Source organism: Somniosus microcephalus, chromosome 4 (genome assembly GCF_052327205.1).
Source record: "Somniosus microcephalus isolate GS21.2 chromosome 4, FLI_Smic_1.0, whole genome shotgun sequence".
Lineage (NCBI taxonomy): Eukaryota > Metazoa > Chordata > Chondrichthyes > Squaliformes > Somniosidae > Somniosus > Somniosus microcephalus.
This window is the reverse complement of record NC_140990.1, coordinates 101,201,743-101,215,451: the sequence shown is the minus strand read 5'-3', so window position 1 is coordinate 101,215,451 and position 13,709 is coordinate 101,201,743. Positions and strand designations below refer to the sequence as shown.

Here is a 13,709-nt window from a genome sequence, read left to right as displayed (position 1 = left end):
ATCAGGCTCAGTGATGTGCCCGCTCCTGCATAGAACCCTCTCTCAAACATAACCACTTGGGCAAGATCCTGGAGGCCATTGATAGTGGGAGCCCCCACCCAATGTTTTCTCGTGGACGATCATTTATCCTAATAGATTTACCGTGATCCGGTGGTCCAAGTGTACTGCATGCCACTAGCCAGAAGAAGATGGACCTGGATTATCATATTCTGTATTCCTGACAAAGATCCTAAACAAATGTGGAGCTGGACGCAACCCAACAGGGATGCAGCTGAAGTGAACTTGAAAGGATGAGCTGGAGTTAAAAGCCCAAGACAGAATGGAGCGGTGTCATTTGGCTACTGCCTTATGTATCAGCACAGGAAGAATGATCCAGGGCCCCAGAAGGAATTGAGGCCACTCTGAATTCACTCAGTGCCAGTGAAAGCATTCAGCGCTATCCATCCCCGGGATGCTCAGTAGGGATGTGGTGCCACGCCATCCTGCTGGGAAGAAACTTCCGAGTGGAAGAGACAATACAGATACAGACGACTGGTGACTCCAAACTCAGATTAAAGAAGCCGATCTTCAAACGGACCCAATTATTAGCCTTGCCGCTGTGTTAAATACTGACCATCAGCCTCTGATCAACTAACTGATGGAATTGGCTAATGGTCCGGGATTCTTTCCCTTGTAGAACAGACTCAGATGAAACTGGTGACAGTGGCAATCATGAAAAATGAGCTTTTAGAATGGACAATGTTGGGAATAAAATTGAACTCAACTCTGTAGATGATCGTAGGTAGCTCAACTCTAGATCATCGCAGGTAGAGCTCCAGTTGTAGAAACAGAATCTGAATTACTTGGAAGGCAATACAACCTACGCACCGCATACACACCAGCCTTCTCCCCATAGTTCAGTGGGTTACAAATAGCCTGTGGGCTATCTAAAGCCAGCCTCACGAAATAGCATTAATGAAACTTGCATTTCATCTCTCCAACACTGGCTATAGACACCTCCCTACAAAAGGGACACCTGGAATCTCTTCCAAATCAGCCACGCGCAGTCAACCAGTTTACTTGTGCCAGCAATCGCGAGATGCATCATTGCTTCGTTGAGCCGCCTGTGCTCTGCCGTCTCCCTTTGTAATCGAGCGATTGTCGACATTTCCCGCTCCTCCGAGCTCATTGGCCTCCAGTATACACATGGCTCCTGGACCGCCTAGGGATAAAGGGAAGCACAGATGTGGTTAGTTCACCCAGAAAAGCGGAGTTGGCAGTTAGTTCACGCAGGCTGGCCAACACTACAAATTAGACAGTCTATTCTTCATGAACTTGATTCGCACCAACAATTCAAGCTCTCCAAAAAGAAAGCAAGTTTATTTTAAGACCTGTTTTATATAGCTCACGTCCCAAAATGCTTTAAAACTTGAAAGTGCAGTCACTGTCGTAATGTAGGAAACGTGCCAGCCAATCTGAACACAAGCTCCCACAAATAGACGAGATAATGTTTAATCTGATACTTTGTTTAACTTGTCCCATTACCACCTCCTTTTGCCTTGACTATCTGAACCTCTCCTGCCTTGTATCCCATCACAGACCTTCCCCTTTGTTCTTTCATCCCCTCCCCACTTTCCCAGCCCCTGCAGTTGCTTAAAAATCTTTTCCATTTCCTGCTTTTTTCCAGTACTGACGGAAGGTCATCGACATGAAACGTTAAATCTGTTTCTCAGGTGCTACCTGACCTCCAGCATTGTTTTTATTTTAGATTTCCAGCATCTGCAGTATTTTTAGATATCGGTTTCACTGACGTTGATTGATGTAATATTGGCCAGCACACCGCAGATAACTCCTGCTGCTTTAGTGCCATGGGAGATTTTACGTCCATCTGAGAACAGACAGGGCCTGGGTTTAATGTCTCATCTGAAAGGTGAGCACCAGCAACAGTGCAGCACTCCCTCAGTACTGCACTGGAGTGTCAGCCTAGATTATTGTACAGGTTTTTGCAGTGAGACTTGAAACCACAACCTCCTCACTCAGGCGAGGTTGCTCCCAACTGAGCAGCAGCTGTCTCCTCCCTGCCTCACTCCCACAAAGGTGGCGAATTCCTAAGAAAATCCAGGTTCAATTTGCACCCCAACCCCAGTAATTTACAAGGTGAGCAGGAATTGGGACAGGTGCCAGGACCTGAACTATAGGGGGCTTCACTGGAGTCATGAGTCAGCTGGTGATCATCCTCTAGCCAGGTCTCGGGCTGTTTAAGTTCAGGGTTATTCGGAGGGAAAATGCCCTCCAGCATCGAGTGAAGGCTCAAACCTTCGGGGTGAGCGAGACCAGCTCGGAGTCCTGTAGACTTCCTTAGCACAGGTCACCCATTAGCGGGGCTGCGATAGCTAATCTGGCTCTGAACTTCAAAAATCACCAGGTCTGCAATGGTCACTTCTATTCCCAGTCCTACTTCCCCTCGGCCCCAGAGTCACTGGAGGGTCGCTAGTTCCTGGTTAGATAATTGAACTGCGCAGGTTTGAGCCTCACGCACGGACAACAGACAGGGAGCCAACGCCTCAGAATCAGATTTACGAGACCAGAGGTGACACTGCACTGGAGCCATTCCCCATCCCCACCTCTTATTCTAAATGGATAGTGGGGACACCTGATGGTCCAACACTCAGCTGAAGCGGTAGAAATCACGTCCAGACTAAGGAATTAAGCTTCGATCGGTTTTAATTATTAAGTGGTGCGTTTAACCCAGGGAATCACTGCAAGAAGCAGCGTGAATTTAGAATTTACACAGGTCTCAAAAGGCGATATCCGGACACTGACTTTTGGGCGGCATGACTTCACTTAACTATTCTGATGAATCCGAGGCAAATCCGAAACTCGAGGTTTGATTTGACAGGAGAGCAGTTAGCACGGGTGACAACAGCAGATAGAGGCTCAATGTGGTGAATCGGGATTGATGGAAATCACAATCGGAAGTGTACGGTACAGAAGGATGCCATTCGTCCAATCATGTAATGTCGAAATAGCCATCTAGTCTAATCCCACTTTCCATCTTTTGGTTCGTATCGTTACAGGTTACTACACTGTGCATATCCAAGTACTATGTAATGCGATGAGGGTCTCTGCCTCTTCCACCCTCTCAGGCAGCGAGTTCCAGACCCCCACCCCAGGTGAACATTTCTAAACACCTCTAAAGACGACTTTCAATCTGTTCTAGTTATTGACCTCCAACTGAAATAGGTCCGTCCTATCCACTACCTAGACCCCAGTTTAGACACCTCAATGCAAACCACCCCAGCCCATCCAATCATTCCTCATTGCTAAAGTTCTCCAGTCCTGTCAACATCCTGGTAAATCCCCTTGTACTTTTAGTGCAATCACATTTCCTTTAATGGCGACCCCAAAGCTGTATGCAGGGCTCTAGCTGTAGCCCAACTATTAGCAAGGGAAACAAGGCAATCTTTCCCTGGCCCCCATCAGACCCGCGACCGTGAGAAAGAACAGTTGCAACAGGAGCTATGCATTTATCCCACTGATTCGGATTCTCGGTTAAAAGGCACCGCCCTAATAAGTCAAGTCATGGGGAAGCTGGACACTGAAGGAACAAGCCCAGTTCGGACCGACGTGTTTGCAACTTAATTGAGAACTGTGGGAGTTCATGGCAGAGTCAGCTTGGGTCTCCGGGGATCACCACGTGACCTCGAGCACCTCCCGATTGTTGGGCTGCAGCAAGCCTGCCGGAAGAGAAGGCGATTCATTTAACATCCAATTATCTTTATCAGAGGGAGACCATCTTCAGGCTGAAATAAGGAAGCGTTATATGGAACCAAGTGAAACCTGTTGGTTATTACTACCACATTCAGTTAGTCCTGACTGTGGGAGTTAACTACCTGGTGAATCGGCCACTGTTCTGGAAAGGAACTCGAGCTTAAATTTACCGGACAATTTGCTGGTGAAGTCTAGATATGAGCAACTGGCGGTGGGAGAAATTACGACCAAGACCAGCCAGTTCTCAAAGGAGACCAAATTGGGCAGGTGGGAGAAGCCAGCCGATTTCTGGCCACAGTTTAAAGAGGCTCAATGAACCACAGCCCTGGCTCCCGGGATGTAACCAGGCTGAATTAACAAGGCGAGTCTTCAAACAGCATTCGAGCTGACTGTTCCACTTGCAGCCAGTGAACTGTGAAGTGAGGAGCCGCCAGAGCAAGGCCGACAGTCACGATATCCAGGGAGTAATGAGAGTCTGCGCCTGTTCTTTCGGCGTGCAATCCATGCACTTTTATCCCCTGCAAGCATTTATCCAGTTCCCTTAAGGCTACTGTTCAGTCGGCATCCACCATCCCAGCAGGCAGTGCATTCCAAAGACGAACCACTCGTAAAGTTTCTCATGCCGCCTTTGGTTCTTTTGCCAATCACCTTAAATCTGTGCCCTCGTGAGCTACCCTTCAGCCATTGTAAGAAGTTCTCTAAACCCTTTGATTTTAAACACTATTAAACAGCCGATTAGCCTCCTCGGCTCCATGGAGAACCGCCCCAGCTTCGCTATCCACGTAACTGCAATTACTCATCCCGGTAAATCTCGTCTGTACATAACATAAGAAATAAGAGCAGGAGTAGGCCAATCAGCCCCACGAGCCTGCTCCGCCATTCAATAAGATCATGGCTGATCTTATCCTAACCACCAATCCACTATCACAGAACCATCTCCTGAATCGAACAGAAATAGACACGAAATAGGAGCAGGATCAGGCTACACGGCCCTTGGGCCCGCTCCCCACAGGGCCATGACCGATCCGAACCTAGACTATGTCCAAATTCTTGCCCGCTCCCCATAACCCTTAATTCTCTTTACTTCTAGGAAACTATTTGTTTTTATTTATGTAATGTAGCTTCTACAGCTTTTTGGGGCAGCATATTCCACAGACCTACCACCCTGAGTGAAGTAGTTCCTCCTCAGTTTTGAAAGAGCAGCCCCTTATTCTAAGACTATGCCCCCTAGTTCTAGTTTCACCCATCGGGAACATCTTCCCCGCATCCACCCGATCCAACCCCTTCACAATCTGATATGTTTCAATAAGATCGCCTCTCATTCTTCTGAACTCCAATGAGTAGAGTCCCAATCTACTCAACCTCTCCTCATGTGACCACCCCCTCATCCCCGGGATTAACCGAGTGAACCTTCTTTGTACTGACTCGAGAGCAAGTATGTCCTTCCTTAAGTATGGACACCAAAACTGTACGCAGTATTCCAGGTGCGGTCTCACCAATACCTTGTACAACTGAAGCAATACCTCCCTATTTTTATATTCTATCCCCCTAGCAATGAATGCCAACATTCCATTGGCCACCTTAATCACTTGCTGCACCTGCATACTAACCTTTTGAGTTTCGTGCACCAGGACCCCCAGATCCCTTTGTACTTCAGTACTTTCCAGTTTCTTGCCATTAAGATAATAACTTGCTCTATGATTTTTCTTGCCAAAGTGCATAACCTCACACTTTGCAGTATTGTATTCCATCTGCCAAATCTCTGCCCACTTAGCCTGTCGATGTCCCCTTGCAGGTTTTTTATGTCCTCCTCACACTACTTTCCCTCCCATCTTAGTATCATCTGCAAACTTTGATATGTTACACTCGGTCCCCTCCTCCAAATCGTTAATATAGATTGTAAAGAGTTGGGGACCCAGCACTGACCCCTGTGGAACACCACTAGTTACTGATTGCCAGTCTGAGAATGAACCATTTATCCCAACTCTGCCTTGTTAGATAGCCAATCCTCTATCCATGCCAGAATATTACCCCCAATCCCGTGATTTTTTTATCTTAAGCAATAATCTTGTGTGGCACCTTGTCAAATGCCCTTTGGAAGTCTAAATACGCTACGTCCACTGGTTGCCCTTTATCCACCCTATACGTTACTTCCTCAAAAGAACTCCAGCAAATTTGTCAAACATGACTTCTCCTTCATAAAACCATGCTGACTTTGTCCTATTAAATTATCCAAATGTCCTGTTACTGTCTACTTAATAATGGACTCCAAAATTTTACCTACCACAGATGTTAGGCTAACCGGTCTATAGTTTCCAGCCTTCTGTCTACTGCCCTTTTTAAATAAGGGTGTTACATTAGCAGTTTTCCAGTCTGCCAGGACCTTTGCTGAGTCCAGGGAGTTTTGGAAAATTATTACCAATGCATCCACAATCCCTACCGCCACTTCCCTCAAGACCCTAGGATGTAAGTCATCAGGTCCAGGTGATTTATCCGCCTTGAGTCCCATTATTTTACCGAGTACCACTTCCTTAGTGATTTTGATCGTGTTTAGCTCCTCCCCCCCCCTTTAGCCCCCTGTTTGTCCAGTGTTGGGATATTCTTAGTGTCTTCTACTGTAAAGACTGATGTAAAATATTCATTGTGTTTTTGCCATCTCCATATTTCCCACCATTAATTTCCTGGTCTCATTCTCTAAGGGACCAACATTTACTTTAGCCACCCTTTTTCTTTTTATATAACTATAAAAACTCTTACTATGTTTATATTTTTTGCTAATTTACTTTCATAATCTATCTTCCCTTTCTTAATCAATCGGTGTTATTTTTTTGCTGTCTTTTAAAGTTTTCCCAATCCTCCCACTAGATTTGGCTATGTTATATGCCCTTGTTTTTGTCGAATACTATCCTTAACTTCTTTACTTAGCCATGGATGGCTGTCTTTTCTTTTACACCCTTTTCTTCAGTGGAATATATATTTTTTGGAAGTTGTAAAATAACTCCTTAAATGTACACTACTGATCATGTATCCTCTTACCCTTTAATCTATTTTCCCAATCCACTCTACTCAATTCCGCTCTCATACCTTCATAGTCTCCTTTATTCAAGCTTAGCACGCTTGTTTGAGATCCAACCTTCTCACCCTCTAATTGAATATGGAATTCAACCATGTTATGGTCACTCATTCCAAGGGGATCCTTTACTAGGACATTTTTAATTAATCCTGTCTCGTTACACAGGACCAGATCCAAGGTTGCTTGCCCCCTGGTCGGTTCAGTTACATACTGCTCAAGAAACCCATCCCTAATACACTCAATGAACTCATCCTCAAGGCAGCCCTGCCCAATTTGATTTGTCCAATTAATATGATAGTTAAAATCCCCCATAATTAAAGATGTTCCCTTATTACAACCCTCAACTATTTCCTGATTGATACTCCATCCAACAGAGTTGCCATTGTTCAGAGGCCTATAGACTACACCCACTAGTGTTTTCCCCCCCTTATTATTCCTTACCTCCACCCAAACTGTTTCATTATCCTGATTTTTGACCCAATATAATTTCTCTATTAGTGATTCCTTCCTTTATTAACAGCCACCCCACCTCCCCTTCCTTCAATACTTTCATATCCTTCCTAAAATGTGGTGACCAGAACTGGATGCAATACTCCCGTTGTGGCCTAACCAGTGCTTTATAAAGGCCGAGCATAACTTCTTCACTTCTGTACTGAATACCTCTATTAAGCCCAAGATCTCATGTCCTGCCACCTTCAGGGACCTATGCACATTAACTCCCAGGTCACTGTCCCTACACAAGTTGCGCCCTTAAGTGTATATTGCCGCTCCCTGTTCCTTCTGCCAAAATGCATCACCTCACTTAAATTCCATCTGCCACTTGCCTGCCTATTCTGCTAGCCTTTCTATCTCTTGTTGCAGTCGATTGGTTTCACCCTCATGGTTTGTCATGTCTGACATCAAGTCTTGCAACTCCAATTTACCCGGGCCAGATTCTAATCAATTCACTGAAAATAGCCCTCCATAACTAGACTAAATCTTACCATACTATCAAATATTCGAGATGCTCTCCAAATGTTACATTCGCCAATTGATCGAGTTAGTTCCAGGACTACATCCAGCAATGCCTCCTTTCCTCTTTGGCTAATAACCTACTGATCAATAAATTTCTCTTGAGCACACCCGAATTCCCTCCTTGAAAAATCACAGCCCCATTTCATAGAGGGAGTTAATGTCTCCCATTATCACTACTATCGTTCATGCATCTCTAGTTTTTGAAAAATCTGCCCATGTATCTCCTTCACTATTTAATGGCCTATAAAATACCCCAAGTAGCCCAATATCTCCACACTTTCTCAACTACAAATCAAAGATTCTGCCTTTGATCCTCAAGGACATTTAGAATATTTCCCTCAATCAAAACCGCTACCCCTCGTGCATGGTCCCCTCCCCATCTCCTGAAGACTTTGGAACCACCATATGAAGCATCCAATCCTCACATTGAGCCAGTTCTCGTTAGTGCCACATCATATTCGCGGTTCTTTGCGCCTGCAGCTCACCAACCTGTGCACACATGCACTCCAAATCGAACTTGGACTTTATTGTCTATGATCCCACCCAATTCTGTATTTCTAACTAGAACTCAGTAGTGTACATCTTATTTCTACTTTATAAATACTACATATTGGTACCCAACCATCCTGCCGAATTAGTTTAAACCTTCCCAACATTGACTTACTTGTCCAGAAGTATTGGTCCCAGCTTTGTTCTGGTGCAAGCCGGCCTTCTTGAACAGGCCCCTCCCGCTACAGAACTGCTCCCAATGTCCCAGGGATCTGAAGCCCTCCCTCCTGCACCATGTCTCTAGCCATTCATTCACCTCCCATTTCTGCTCACTAGGACGTGGCACTGGGAATAATCCAGAGATTACTACCTTGGAGGGTCTGCTTTTTAAATTAATGCTATGTTACATTTCTGGCAGCAACAATCCCCCTAAAATCTATGTTAAAACTAGTTCGAACCCCAATTCAACGAAGCTAATCACCAATCCTTCGGTAGTCACCGGTCGGCGGAGAGGGAGCACAGACAAGCCGGATCGTATCAGGCAGGGTCTTCAGAGATCCTGGATAATTCCTGGAAACCCGAACTCATTCCTCACATTGAGCCTGGTCTTCACGGCCAACGCGGAGCCTGAATGGTGACACGGCCAATCTAAAGGACTCCGCCACTGGAGGTTGAGGGAGACTCGGCATTACTTACCCCAGAGGCTGGGCCAGACCCTCAGCAACGGACCGTCTCCTGGCCGCCAGCGAATTTACCGTGTTCGGGGGACTGGTGGAGATTCCAGCGCTCGACGCTCCGCCCTCTGCAGAGACAGGAGGAGAAAGGCAGGAGTTTAGGAGGTGGGGCGGTCAGAGCTCTTAAATTGTGATACTGAGGCCAAGCCGGTATTCTAAGCAGTCTACAGCCATTTTCACACAAACTCCAGGATCCGAGTCTGGATTGAGCCCTCGATCCCACGAGAGACACTCCCCGGAGTAGGAATTCGCAGCCCTTCCTTGTACAGAGGGTGAGCGGTTAATAAAGGAACGGGGTAAATCCTCGGCCCCCAAACCTTGAAAATCACTCGCTCGGGTTCGCTTGATTTTAGGAGCATGTATACAAGCACCAAACAGACCCATTCCTAACTCGTTATTAGGTTTAAACGGCGGGCGCTCACGGGGCATCGCAGGTTGTCGGTCACAAGAGCAGAAGTTGCGCTGTAAGAGGATTCTACGATAGACACATCCTGCATCACAAGCCTTGAAAGGGATCCCAGCCCAGCGTCAGAGAGACAATAACCCGAGTCAGAACAGTTCCTCATTCTCTCCCAAACCACTTCAGCAAAGGATGACATTTCATTCTAACCCAGCCGGTTATAATCCTCCGGGAACTTCCAGCCCAGAGACTGCGGCAGGCAGTGGGTTCGGTCCCAGTGAGAAGTTGAACACTCTCCGGGCTCGGTCTGTTCACGGCAGTAATTTGAACCCAGCCTGGCGGTTGTGAGCCCAGACTCCCGAGAGCCTGGATTGGAAAGATCACTCGAGTGGCCCACGTGAATAGCCGGGTCGGACGGGTAGGTCACCGAGACAGAGGCGGGACAAAATTTGAAAAGTAAACTTCACATCGGAAGTGTCTAATCCGGCAGTACCAGGTTCGGTGCAAAAAGTGAAACATTATTCGAAGAGATGACAGTACACAGGGCGGTAGAATTTGGGAACTCAGCTCAAATGTTAAATTTAACTCAAAGATGTGTTAATCAAAAGGTATTCGGGGATAAGGGGCAAAGGCGGGAATGAGTTAGGTCACAGATCAGCCATGATCTCATTGAACGGCAGAATATTGCTCGAGGGGCTAAATTGCCTCCTCCTCTTCCTGTTGTCCTATAGCATCGGTTCTGGTCAAAGTTCAGATTTTCTTCTGAAATAAAGACTTACATCAGTATAGCGCCTCTTCGACCGCCAAACGTCTAAGCGCTTTACAGCCAAAGCAGTACTTTTGAAGTGGAGTCACTGTCGTAGTGTGGCAAACGCAGCAGCCAATTTGCACACAGCAAGCTCCCACAATGATAGTGCCCAAATAATCTGCTTTAGTGATACTGATTGAGGATAAATATTGGCCAGGACATCAGGGAGAACTCCCTGCTCTTCAACCACTGTTAGAATCTTAAATCTCCGAGAGCACAGGGGGCCTCGGTTCAACATCTCACCCTCCAGCCAATGCAGCACTCAGTCCTGCGCTGGAGTCTCAGCCTAGATTTTTTTATGCTCAAGTGTCTGTAACGGGAATTAACCCATAACCTTCAGGTGTGGGCGGTACCAGCGGAACCACAGCTCGACACAAGTGAATCAGTAAAGTGGGCATTAAACTCCGCTCATCATGACCGAGTTGCAGATGGACCTGGTTTAATTTGTTTTCTAATTCCTTTGACCCAGTTTGATTACAAATTAAATGTTACAATACCTTGATATTTGCAAAGTATTTTCCAAATTTAACAAACCGTTAAGGCCCAGCAAGTAAACTAGTGCCCCGTCACAGCTCTTGAGAGCAAGGGCCCCTCCAACACCCAACTGGCAAGGTAAAAATTCTACTCACATCTAGTTCCTCTCTACAAACCCAGAGTAAGATTAGAGAGTGGAAAGATGTGGGGCAAGCCATTAGATCTGGACTGAGATTAATCTCCACGCTCACATCACAACTTAAGTGACTACACTTAATGTCTTATTGGGCACAAGGTGCTTTGGGACGTCGAGGTCATGAAAGACGCTACATGAATGAAAGTTTAAGATTCTTAACACCATTAGACGAGAGATCATTCTAATAGTCAGGAGACATTAAACATCCAGGACACCGAGTGAACCTTCTCCAGACTCGGCCGCTAAACCAGGGATCTCCCAAACATCTGGATTTCAGAGACCGAGTGAGTAGAAAGAAAAAGCAACTTACCGGAATCGCAGAATTCTTCCCGTTCAATCAGCGGGCTCACCACAGCCTTTGGAACGCCACATCTCCAAGGTTTACAAGGTAAATTGATTTTGGCACCACTCTCCATATCTGCTAGTTTTACACCGAATGACAGATTTAATCGGATCTGCATCAGAAGGAGACAATCAGCTCAGTTAGGAATGGCCATTAACATATCTTGAAGACACGGTAATGTGGCAGCAAATAGAGGAAAGAGTGAAGGAGGTTCAGAAATGGCAGAGGAGGCTCGAGGGGCCAAGTGGCCTATTTATGTTCTTCTGATTGCAGCGCTGAACTCCCGGCCGCGTAGCTTACAAAAGAGGCTTAGCCTAAATCAGAAGGAATCAAGCAGCCGAGACCAGGAAAACCAAACACGCCGGTTAACCAGCGGCTTATAAATAATTAAATAAGAGATTACAGCAACTATCTCAAACATCATCAGCACAGAAACTGCTCCAGCTTCAACCCGAAACTTTTTGGTTCCCAACTAAAGACAGAAGGAAAACAAACAGAGCAGGGAGAGAGAAACATTCGCCCGCTCACTAAAACTTGCTCTTCTGTAACCCCAGAAACTACTTCCAGAGAACATCAAATCAAACCTCGCTGAGCATCTCTTACCTCTCTTCAGCCCACAGCTCTGCTTTATACGGGACTCTAACCGTGCGTTGACCAATCAAACCGCAGCTTTAATCAAATCCTTGTGACCAGTGACGTCAGCATTTTTCTCGTCCAATGGGTGTCCGTGCTGATTGAGAGACAGCATCTTGTCACCTCTTTTTGTGTGAACCCAAAAAAAATAAACCCTTAAACAAATAAACCCTTTAAATAACCCGATTAATCAAATTAAAATTTGGCCTCTTAGATCGATTACGCACTCCAGTCCCCGCGGCGCCCACCGGTCACGAAAGAGCTCGAGCTCGCCGGCGGACACCGCGTGCTCCATCTCCAGGGCCACCCGGCCGCGAACATGGCCGCGGAAGAGAGGGAGGCAATCCGGCCGGACGACAGCATCTTGTCAGGTTGCATGGGATTGAGTGGAAAAGGCGCTGCGAATCGAAACCGATCCTCAGTCATTGGGTCTTTTTGATGGACCAATAAGGGTGAGACTGGGTTGCCCCACCACAGTTATCAAACAGCAATCATCGCAACAAGTGCCGGTTTTAGGGCACTCTTTTAGTTTGGATCAAAAAAAAAAAACCCAAATTGGACTGTAAATGAACAAAAGTTCAACTAAAACTTAACAAATCAAATTAAAATTTGGTTTGTCCGTTTTAGGGCAACACTTATATTTTGTTTAATTTGTTTATGGGATGTGGGCGTCACCGACAAGGCCAGCATTTATTGCCCATCCCTAGTTGCTATTGAGAAGGTGGTAGTGAGCCGCCTGCTTGAACCGCTGCAGTCTGTGTGGTGAAGGTACTCCCACAGTGCTGTTCCTCTTTTGATTGGACCAAGCAAAATAAACTGTAACTAATAAAACTTTAAATAAACCTTAACAAATCAAATTGAAATTTGGTTGTCCAAATCAATTATGCACTCCAGTCCCCGTGGCGCACACCGGTCACGGAAGCCCACAGTGCTGTTAGGGAGGGAGTTCCAGGATTTTAACCCAGCAACGATAAAGGATTGGCGATATAATTCTCTGCCTGTTTAAAGGGGCAGTGTCTCTGTGCCTGTTTAAAGGGGCAGTGTCTCTGTGTCTGTTTAAAGGGAAAGTGTCTCTGTGTCTGTTTAAAGGGGCAGTGTCTCTGTGTCTGTTTAAAGGGGCAGTGTCTCTGTGTCTGTTTAAAGGGGCAGTGTCTCTGTGTCTGTTTAAAGGGAAAGTGTCTCTGTGTCTGTTTAAAGGGGCAGTGTCTCTGTGTCTGTTTAAAGGGGCAGTGTCTCTGTGTCTGTTTAAAGGGTCAGTGTCTCTGTGTCTGTTTAAAGGGGCAGTGTCTCTGTGTCTGTTTAAAGGGGCAGTGTCTCTGTGTCTGTTTAAAGGGGCAGTGTCTCTGTGTCTGTTTAAAGGGGCAGTGTCTCTGTGTCTCTTGAAAGGGACAATGTCATAGGGCCATAGAGACATAATGGCACAGAAAGAGGCCATTCGGCCCATCGAGTCCATGCTGGCTCTCTGTAGAGCAGTCCAGTCAGTCCCATTCCCCCGCTCTATCACCGTAGCCCTGCAAGTTTATTTCCCTCAAGTGCCTATCCAGCCCCCCCTTGAAAACATTGGGTGTCTCTGCTTCCACCACTTCTGTTGGCAACGAGTTCCAGGATCTCATCACTCGCTGCATAAAAAAGTTTTTCCTCACATCCCGACTGTAACTCTTGCCAAAACCTTAAATCTGTGTCCCCTAGTCTTTGTACCATCAGCTAGTGGGAACAGCCTATCCAAACCCATCATAATCTTGTACACCTCTATCAAATCACCCCTCAACCTCCTTTGCTCGAATGAAAACAAATC

General features: G+C 46.2%; 1 long non-coding RNA gene and 1 pseudogene across 1 annotated transcript; one reads left to right on the top strand and one right to left on the bottom strand.

The window, feature by feature from the left end:
• LOC147119599 (uncharacterized) overlaps window positions 1-13,709 on the top strand; it is a 343,308-nt pseudogene that overhangs the window by 135,353 nt on the left and 194,246 nt on the right.
• On the bottom strand, window positions 9,028-11,889 carry LOC147119600 (uncharacterized). Its single transcript, XR_015078046.1, has 3 exons — window positions 11,810-11,889; window positions 11,249-11,393; window positions 9,028-9,128 (listed from the first exon to the last, which is right to left on the bottom strand). It is a non-coding gene; the product is annotated as an uncharacterized LOC147119600 (long non-coding RNA).